Below are 10,394 nucleotides of genomic sequence, written 5' to 3' on the forward strand. Positions count from 1 at the left end.
TTCCCCAACCAGGGATTGAACCTGGGTCTCCTGCATTGCAGGCAGATTCTTTACTAACTGAGCCAATACTTAGGCAGACATGAATTTTTTTTGTCATGAACAATTCACATTTAATACCTAAAAAAAAAAAAAGATTTCACATTATTGACAGGTCCATAAAATCAACAACTCAAATCTCATAGGCTTTCTTGTTTGTTTGGTCGGGTGGGTTAACTTTTATTACTGATAGCAGTGGGTTTTGTCTTGCAGTCATTGTGTCTTGGTTCAGGTTTGAGGGGAACAGCAGGAATTTATGGGGACTCATGGCTGATGGTTTGTTTTTGATTTGGGGGCTCCCCACCATTACCACCAAAGATGTTCACGCACCACCAAAGGCATTTGAAAAACAGTCATAAAGAACTAAGAGACCAGAAACTGCTAAAAGATCCTCCTCAAAAAACTTCATATTTTATCTTGGAACGTAGCATATGATTTTCCTTAGACAACAGACTTCTGTTTTCAATTACACTTTACTTACCCTGGTTTAAAATTAGTTTTCAGGCTTTCCTGGTGGCTCAGTGGTAAAGAATCCGCCTGCCAATGTGGGAGACCTGGGTTTGAGCCCTGCTCTGGGAAGATCCCACATGCCAGGGAGTAACTCAGCCCACCTCCCAGCCCCCCACACCACAACTGCTGAGCCTGTGCTCTGGAGCCCACGAGCCACAACTACAGAAGCCCTGAGCCCTAGAGCCCTGAGCCAGAGAAGCCGCAGGGATGAGAAGCTACAGCGATGAGAAGCCTGTGCACCGCAACTAGAGACTAGCCCCCACTTGCTGCAACCAGAGAAAAAGCCTGCGCAGCAACAAAGACCGAGCACACCCAAAAATAAGTAAATACATTTTAAAAAATAAAAATAGTTTTCATGTGTGCAACACATAGCAGCAGAATGACAGGAAGCTAGTCTGTGTCTCCTAGGAACGAGGACAGGGCTGTAATCCAGCCACACGGAGGACCACAAGCTAGGTAAGTCTGACACACAGCGCCAAGAGCAGACTGCATCGTCTTCTACGAGTACCAGACCACATGTGGGGCTGCATCACCAACTCACCAACACAGCATCAACCATGTGAAAGGAGCGCTACGATTTCAGCCTTAGGGCTCTCGCTCTAAACAGATGTTTGATGTATCTCATACCTTTTTATATAAATATTTTAAAATCTGGTAGTGGTTATCTGCACAACTAAACATCTGTTTCTATTTACATTTGAAAATATTTTCTTCTGAGAAGTTTATAACTTGGGTGTTAGGATTATCACAGACTGAAATTTAGAGGTTTAAGAGAGAAACGTTTCCATTCCTGTTTCTCACATAGAAGCTGTTTTCTCAATGTCATGCCATACGAGAGATATTTTCAGTCCTCTTTTCAGACTCTATTAACATCTATAATTACCTTCGATTTCACAAACCATATTTCCTAACTAACATGGCTCAGTGCATGACTAATTCTTTGAGGAAGAATCACAGAACAAGTGTGCAGAGCAATAGAAACAACTACCTCAATTTGACTTACACTTCCAACCCTCTCCCTGTGACCTGAGCACCAAAGCTTTTTGTGACTTTATTTCTCAATCTGTCCTCAAATAGGGGTAACAATTCTTGCTATGTATCCTGCTACAGGAAAAGGAATCAAAGTCACTAGACTAAGGATAATGTCCCTGGAGAGACCACATTCATTCCTTGCAAGAACTGTAAATTACAGTGCAGTCACTGAGTCTCGGCCTCCTCTTTAGCTCCACAACATACCCTCTGAGGCTAAATTCAGGGGGTTAAACTGTTTGAATGTTCTTCCATTCTCCAAATGTTTCTGAGCACTTGCCCTGTGTCAGGTACCATACAAGGACACTGGGGATATGATGGCCAGCAAGACAAACATAGCGCCTGCTCTTCACAATACATCTAAGGAAAGCTCATGGGACTTCCAATCAGTTTATACACCACGGATTCAAATCCATTTGATGTTCTAAACAATTACTCGAAGCCATAATGACCCATAATCACTCCACTCTGCTCCTGAAAATGGGAGACCACGTGAACTCCATGAAAAGTCCACAAAACACAGACAGATGCTCGACAATATAAAGGCCTCACGTAGGTTAAAAATATCCTGGAAACACCTTATGATCTATGAATGGGAAGCACAGTGTTATGCGCTGTAAAATGAACCAAGATTTTTCTTTTAAAGGCAGAACACTGTAAGTTAATGTTTACCTATCAAACACTAGACTCAAACGTAAGCAAATCCTCTGTAACTGTCCAATGCAGCAGCCACCATCCACTTGTGGCTATTTTTAAATCAATGAGAACTTTAGTTCTGTGTCACATTAGCCACACTGAAAATGGCTCACCAGCCTCAAGTGCTTAGTGGCTATCACTTCTAAGTCATTATAAATGTATCATTATAAATCATTCCTATCATTCTGGAAAGCTCTATAGGACGTGCTACTCTACAAACTCTGTAACACTAAATCTGAACGTTACAGTGTAATGAAATGTGATGATGCATCTGTACTCTGCCACGATACATAGAAGTTTGTTCATCAATAATATGGTGCCATTTCTTCCTTCCTAAGGAAGTTGAAAAATGGTAATATTGAACATCTCTCCTAGAACTCACAAGTAAACACTTGGCAAATTGAGAATGAAATTGGTAAACAAGTGAAAAGCTGATTACATTTAGTCCCATCCTTACTACTCCTTTTACTGGAATATATTGGTGGTACCCTGTATTCTCTGTTCAAAGATGCATGGTTTCAGCCTAGCAGCAGAAGTGAGAACGGTAAAGAATGAAGATGAGTGATCAACCCAAATAACGCAACTCAAATTCAATTTAGACTGACGTAATAAATTGGGTGCCTGCAGTGTGCCAGTGGTACACAAATAAACACCATTTCAACCTTTTATAAGGTCAATTTAGTACAGGTGTCCAACGTATAAACAAAAACAATGTATGTTGTGAAAAAATGCACTGAGACACATCTGTGCAAGGAATGGAGGTGACACAGCAGGATGTTTCCAAATACCTTTCAGGAAGAAATTGGGGCTTCCCTGGTGACTCAGACAATAATCTGTCTGCCATGTGGGAGACCTGCGTTCAAACCCTGGGTCAGAAAAGTCCCCTGGAGAAGGGAATGGCCACCCACTCCCCTATTCTTGCCTGGAAAATTCCATGAACAGAAGAGCCTGGCAGGCCCAAGTTCAGAGGGTCGCAAAGAGTCAGAGATGACCGAGTGACTAATATTTTCACTTTCATGAGAAATTAAGAGTAAAGTCCTAAAGGAGGTACCCTAGAAGCAGAAGACAGAGCTGTCCACAGGAACCACAAGTGGTTTGACAACTCTGGATTAAAGTATCTTTGGTGGTCAACAGGGATGAGGACGACAAGGGAGGGAGGGAGATGGGGTTAGAGAGCTATTTCCATGCCAAAAATAGCTTACACTCAGTTATATCAGGCTTGCCCTAGTGGTATGTCTGTCTATAAGCTTCCCTAACCAAAACTGCAAGCCACATGAAAACCAGTCTCCGAAACTCGCTAAGTAATTTGCCTACATCCACCATACAGCTAACAGTGTTTGAAAGCAATCATTAGCAGGAATATGAAGACATTTCTTTGTGACGCAGTACCACTTGATCATGTGTATTGGTCACAAAAACATTGTAATTAGAACCCTCTGTTTTTAAGGATAAAATCTCTATTGTCTGTGAGTTTTATTTCTAACGTCCTTAGAGAATATATCAAGGAACACATTTTCAAAACAAATAGATTACTCCCACATCTAAATATTCCCACTAAGAATTTATCTGACAGAGGAAAATGAAATAAATAAGAGAGAGAAGGGGATGCAGAAACAACACTTCTGTACTCCAGACCAGAGTGGTTGTTTTTTTTTCCCCTCCTAAATTTTCAAGGCAAAGCTTCTGCTACTCCGTATACTACCTTGCATGTTCTGCTACAACCAGCCAAGGACCAACAAAATTATATCGTGTCCACCAACCTAAAGGACTTCTGTGAATGCTTGTGTAAATCCTGGGAAATTATCTGCATCTTCTAGACTCTTCACTTCACTTTACATGTATGTTCAAGTCTCAAAACAACTTGCATGGAATCAGTTCTCTCCAAATTACTGGGATCCCCTCTTCAAAGAAACTTGGGGAAAATGTTAGTAGCCTATTTAGGTCTCAACGAATTCACCAGGTGATTCTTCTCCCTTTCATACAAACAAAAATTTGCAAATAAAAATACATATATATTTCGATAAATTGGCTGGTCTTTAGGCAAACACAAAACTATTTATATTCGCACAAACACATGCCATTTAGGTAAAGGTAGATTTCCAAAGTAACATACTTAATGACTGAAAGACTGGGTTTTGGAATCAGCTTGCCTGGGTTCTAGTTATGGATCGTCACTGACCAACTCTTACTTAACCTCCTGAGCTTCCACTCCGTCACCTGTAAAATGGGGGTAACAATGTTTCATCAAGAACGTCAGGGAATGCCAGCACATAGCTACTCGCATCTACTGACATATCAACACCTGTTGGCTATTTCGTCCCTAAAGATGGATGGTTTCACAGCTATCTATTTCAGCCAGCGAGTTCTGTAAGCTCTCAACCTTCCTCGTTCATCAAAAACACTTACGGAGGTTTAAACACACACACACACACACACACACACACACACACACACACACACACACGTTCAGCCCTATTTGGATTTGGTTTACTGATCTAGGATTGGGCCGGGCATCAGAATTCTTTCTAAACCGTTCCAGTTACTTACAACAGTCTGGATTAAGAGCCACAGAGAGGTCTCTAAATGCCCACAGAGACTCACGCCTGCAGTCTGTTGATTTCCAACTGAAACAGCGCAGGCGGGCCCCCAGCCCGGATGGAACAGGCTTGCCTGGATGCTGCGACGACGAACTCCAAAGTGCGGTGGGATTTACACCCACGCCCGCACACCGCTCACGAGGACCAACTCCCACGAACTCCACCAGGTGGGGCCTGGACACCCGGCGCGGTCGGGATGTGTCCGGGGCACACGCCCCCTCGACCCTTCGGCGACAGCACCCCGCGGGCGCCCGGCCCTCCGGAGGCCTGCGTCACCGCGCCCCAGCCCCCTCCCGCCCCCGGCACGTGACTCGACACGCGCCAGCTGCACGCGGGCTCCATCAAAACAAAAACAGAGAGGGCCGGCCGGCCGGCCTGGCGGCGGGGAGCGCGCAGGGGCGGCGGGCGCGCCCCCGCTGCCGCTGCCCGGCGCCGCGGCCGCGCCTCCGCTACCCCGAGCGCCGCCAAGGCCGCGCGCCCCGACCGGCCGGGGGCGGGAGGGCAGAGGGCACCACCCTGTTTACAGCCCTCGCTCCCGGCCGGGGACCCCGCCCGGAAACGGTCTCCCGGGAAAGGGCCCTGGCGTGCGCACCCACCCGCGGCCCGGACGTCGGCGCTGGCGTGGGAGGCTCGGGCCGCCTCTCGGAATAAAGCCGCGTCGCCACGGAGCTGGGGCCCCGGGCCCGCGCGAGTCTCCGCTCCTCCTCGGCGCGCCGCCCACGGCTGCTTCGTGTCAGCCCCCGTCACGACTGTGCTACGCACTTCACCCCCCAGCTCTCGGCTCCGGCGCTTCCGCAGACCCTCCTCACGTGGCCGCCTCCTCCCGGCCCCCTATACTCCCCGGCGACCGGGCTGCGGACCCTCCCGCACTTCGGGACCCCGCGCTGCTCCTACCCCGGGGAGAGGGTACATCGCCCGTCTCGGACCCACCACCTCCCCATCTTCCGCCGCGGGAGGGAGGGAAGGGTGGCCATGAGCTGTCAGAAGCCCAGTTTTCCACATGACGAACCTCATCTTCACCCTTACACATCCCTACTCCCCCTTGAGCCTAGCTTCGAGATGAATCAGATATTTAAAGCGGGGTGGGGAGGGGTTGTCATCATTTTTCTCCCTAGTCGGAAAAAAAAAAAGACGCAGCTCTCCGATCCGCTCGCTTTTTAAGACTCCCCACGTCGTCCCATCAAATGCAACTTAGAAAATAGAAATGCCCACCACACACCTGCTACGCCACCCACCCTCTCGGAACCTGGAGACCCACCCAGCCCGCCTTCTGGAACCTGCGCCTGGGGTGGGGTGGGAGCGGTGCCGTCCGGTTCCCAAAAGTAAGAGGGAGTGAGAGGGGGATCAGGCACCCCCCCAGCCCCGCCCAAGAGCGCGATCCTCCGGTCCCCCAACTCGAGAGCGCAGCAGGGCATCCTCCGTCCCTCCCAGTGGAACGAGGAAGGTAGCCAACGGCCTGGGTGCCCGGGGGTGCTGTTTTTCCCCTTTAGAACGCAGACGCCGCGTCCTCTGTGAGCACCCCCACCCCCGTCGCCTGATTTCTGGTGGTCAGCAAAGGTGGGGTAGGGGGGAAGACGGGACCAAGTACTCTGGAGGTTCCGGGATGTGAGTCTCCGCGGAGTGAAGAGGTGGAATCTCGAAATGGAAACAGTCTTCCCCCCCTCCCTCCCCTCCTCCTCCTCCTCCTCTGTTTACCTCAAGTTTGAATTTTATCTGCGCAACATTAGCTGGAATGCGGACATTGAAAAAAAAAAACACACACACACACACACACTCTCAACCCGGCAGCAGCTCCGGAGGAGCCATGTGGCATCAAGCCACCTCAAAGGGGAAAAAAGTGCTCTTAGCAACACAAACATGGCGAAATCGCCTCGGCATTCCCGGCTAACGCCACCACCCCTACCTTTCCTCGCCCGGCTCGCCAACATCCCGGCCGGGACCTGCGGGCCCTTCCGGGGGGAGGCGAGGGGCCCCCGGGGAGTCCCAGGGTGGGACCGCGGGGCGTGCGAAAGAGGAAATAACCAGAGTCCACAGTGCAAATGTTTCTGCTGGACCATCGAGCCCGCCGCCTCGCAGCAGTGAGGGGATGCCTCTTTTCATCTCGAAAGGTCCAAACGGAGAACAAAATTCCCATCCCGAAGTCCTGCTGGGCCGGCTTTCCCCAACCTCAAGAACTTACCTTGGGGCTGAACACACGCTGCCGCTTTAATCCCTTTCTTCTTTCCTTCCTCCGGACGAGACGCAAGGGGGAAAACGATGCGCATGTATATTTGTAGAGCACAGTCTTCTAGAATTCCTCTTTGATCATCAGGAGGAGCGATGGAGGCTCCGGAGACAGGTGCAGTCCTGGCCGAGGCTGCCGGCTAAAAGTTGTTCTCTCGGCTGTGGGCGGCGGGGGTCCCCTCGGCCGGGGCTGGGGACCGGGTCTCCCTTCCCCCCCGCCGGCGTCGCCCACTTCCCGCGGGGAGCTGCTGCGTGCGGCTCGGCTGCAGGGGAGGTGGCGTAGTTTCTCTTCCTCCCACCTCTTCTCACTCACTTGTTTTTGTAGCCGTGGGCTCCCCTAATGCTTTCCTCTCCACAATGTTGTTTCATTATATCATGTCCATCATGTGACACCGGAGAGGCCTCTCTATGGAAACTTAAAGGGCCTCCCACGTGACTGCAGCAGCAACAACAGCGGCGGCAGAACTGGCGGCGGCGGCCGCAGCCTTCCGTACCCCCACCACCACCCACCGAGAGCCCCTCGCGGCATCCCGGAGGGGCTCCGGGCGCTGCAGAAGCCCAGAGGAGCGAGCCACAGCATCCGGGAGCTGTGGCGTCTGTGCGTGCGTGTAGCCTTTGCTCATTACATAGGAAACCGAACAGAAGGAGCGTCCTTAAATCCTTTCCTACAGTCACAAAACCCACGCTCTGTTAAGATGACATTTCGTGGTTCCTACTTTATTTTCCCCTAGAGCAATGAGTTTTCTATCAGGTCTGATTAAATTTTACCGAGGCAGAAAGAAGAACCAGTCTTGTCCCTCTGCGAGTTCAGCCAGTTCTTGGGTGGCTCAGAAATGACAAAACAATAATAACAGAAATAGAATCAGGCATTTGATACATAATTACCATCGTACCAGCTTTAAAGCTTTTCTGGAATCAACATTCCTCCGGTAACTGTTGATGATGCTTGCAGGAGGCAAATGCAATGCAGTTTTTCTCTTCCGCAGCTATATTAGGACTTTGTTGCTGACAACAGTAAAAACTTGTTTGTGTCAGGAAGTGAGGTACGACGATACGACCTGGAAGGTACAGACAAAACCAAAGTGGCAGCTTTTGCATTACTTCTGACCACATTCTCTCAAATAGAAGCAGCTGATCTGCTGTAAAATGCGTAGCGTGTTTGGTGGGAAATCAAATAATCAGAAAAACACATTTTCCCCTTAATCATAGTGGATGTGCTAGATGCTAGAAATTACCTATAGATTTATAGTTTGTATACAGAGAAAAAGTCTGTGCCTTTATATATTTTGAACCAATAACTTTGTCATCATTTCTAGCATTTAACTGAAGCATTTAACAGACACTTTGAATGACTTAAGTCCAGTTATGTGTGAATCCATAACATTAGTTTTTAGAGCCTTCCGTGTTACTGAATCACAACCCCCAATCCTAAACCTCTGCCTTAAAGATTCTGTGGATCATAGGATTTTATCCTGTAAATCCAAGCTAAACGGCTCTTGGGATGTTTTAGTTCATGCTTTTCAATTTATAAGGAAAACTCCCTGTTGGACTGGCAGCATTATGAAAAACTTCATAGGAAACTGAAGAGTGGGGCGGAAGATCATGTTTTCTTTGCCTTGACTGTATCTCTTTCCATCTCATCAGTTTCCCTCTGATTATCAGCCATGATGCATGATCTCCACTACATCCCTTCTGATTCCTTAATATGTCCCTCAATATTTACCTTACTATCTAACGCCTAATTCTTCCATCCCTTTCCCCTTCCCTGCTTTTGCCTCCCAATTCACCCTGTGCCGCCTAGATATTTAGCTCAGGCCCCCCCAAATTCTCCCTCCCAGTCCTCCTTCCAAAGCAGGTCCCCTCCCCTTCCCAGCTCGGTCTCCCTTCTCTGCAACTCTACCTCCTTACCTTTCTTTGACCTCCTTTATTCTCCTTCACAGTCTGGCCCTCGACTTCTCGGCCTCTTCTTCCCCTTCTTCCCCTGCAATGACCTGCCTCAATTGGGATCTCCTTCACACCCTTCTTTTGGTCCCATCCCTTCTGACGCCGAACCCCCAGCTTTCCTCAGGGGCTTGGCCTGGTCGGCTTGAGCCTGATTTTGTTCCCATGCCCCTGGGCTGGGAAAAGAGTGTGTGGTGCAAAGCGGGGGCAAGCATCCCCCTCGGCGGTGGCCCCTGCCTGGTTCCCCCTCCGCCCCTCCCGAGTCCCGGTTGCGGCGCTTCCTGGGCGGATGGTTGGGACTTGCTGCGGCAGCTGCGGTTCTGCTGTGTCATGCAAGAAGGAGGCGGCGGCGGCGGCCGGAGCTGGAGGGGGAGGAGGGGAGGAACCTGATCTCTCCGGTAGCGAAGGGCTGGAGGCAAACACCGAGTTCCCCCAGAGCCGCCCGGGAGCAGGGAGGGCTCCGCCACCCCGGGGGGCCCTCCCCGCGGGGCAGATGGTAAGTGGGGCGGCGCAGGTGGTCGCCTTGGGAAGGGAGCGCGCAGGGGGTTAGGTGGGGAGGCGGGGAGATCTAGGAATCACCCTGGCCAAACTGAAGGAGCCCAGTGTCCAGCTGAAAGGGACCCAGGCCACAATAAGGATGACCAGTGGCAATAGGTACCGTTCGAATAACGCCCCGCAGGTGACCCAGGCTACACAGAGGAGTAGTGCATCCTGAACCAAGGACCGAGCTAGAGGCAATGATTCAGAGTCAGAAAACCATCATCCCATCAGCCCTGGCGCTTTAGGGTACAGCTGAGTAGCAGAAGTCGACATACACTCTATTCCTATAGCCTGGCTGAGCTTTATGGGTTGTCTTGTTGAAAACTAGGAAAGGGTATGGAAACCTGCCCAACCTCACTTTAGTCACAGACATAATGCTCTTGGCCAGTCGCCTTGGACAAACAGCCTCTGGTGCAATTAAACAATCAATAGGAAAAATAGCTTCTTTCCCTTCACCAGCCTCCTTTCCCAAGCAGCTTCAACCAGAGTAATTTATTCTGTTTAAAGGAGAAAGAAAACTATGCCTTACGGTTTCCCTCCCACCTTACCCTCTGTCAGCCTCAGTCCTACTACACAAACTGCCCACCCCAGTTTCAGACTGTGATTTACATTCGATGAGGGGACTGTCTTAAAGTCTGAAGAATTTTCACCTCTGCTGCCCTTTACTGGGAGGGGATTCAGAAATGTAGAACTAAAAGCAGTGAACATGGGGACATGGGGACAGGCTGGGCATGTAGGAAAATTGCTTCTTTTACCTGAGTGCAGTTCTCAGGACAACTTAACATACACACACACATATATATTATATATATGTATATATAT

At 49.5% G+C, this 10,394-nt stretch overlaps 1 long non-coding RNA gene across 1 annotated transcript in view; it reads right to left on the bottom strand.

The window, feature by feature from the left end:
* LOC122438652 overlaps positions 1-9,127 on the bottom strand; it is a 56,865-nt gene extending 47,738 nt beyond the window's left edge. The window contains exons 1-2 of the long non-coding RNA XR_006268601.1: positions 9,000-9,127; positions 7,048-8,149 (exon numbers count right to left, since the gene is read on the bottom strand). This is a non-coding gene — a long non-coding RNA (uncharacterized LOC122438652). The remainder of the gene's footprint in view (positions 1-7,047; positions 8,150-8,999) is intronic.
* Between the last annotated feature and the right edge of the window lie 1,267 nt (positions 9,128-10,394).

Source organism: Cervus canadensis, chromosome 3 (genome assembly GCF_019320065.1).
Source record: "Cervus canadensis isolate Bull #8, Minnesota chromosome 3, ASM1932006v1, whole genome shotgun sequence".
NCBI lineage: Eukaryota > Metazoa > Chordata > Mammalia > Artiodactyla > Cervidae > Cervus > Cervus canadensis.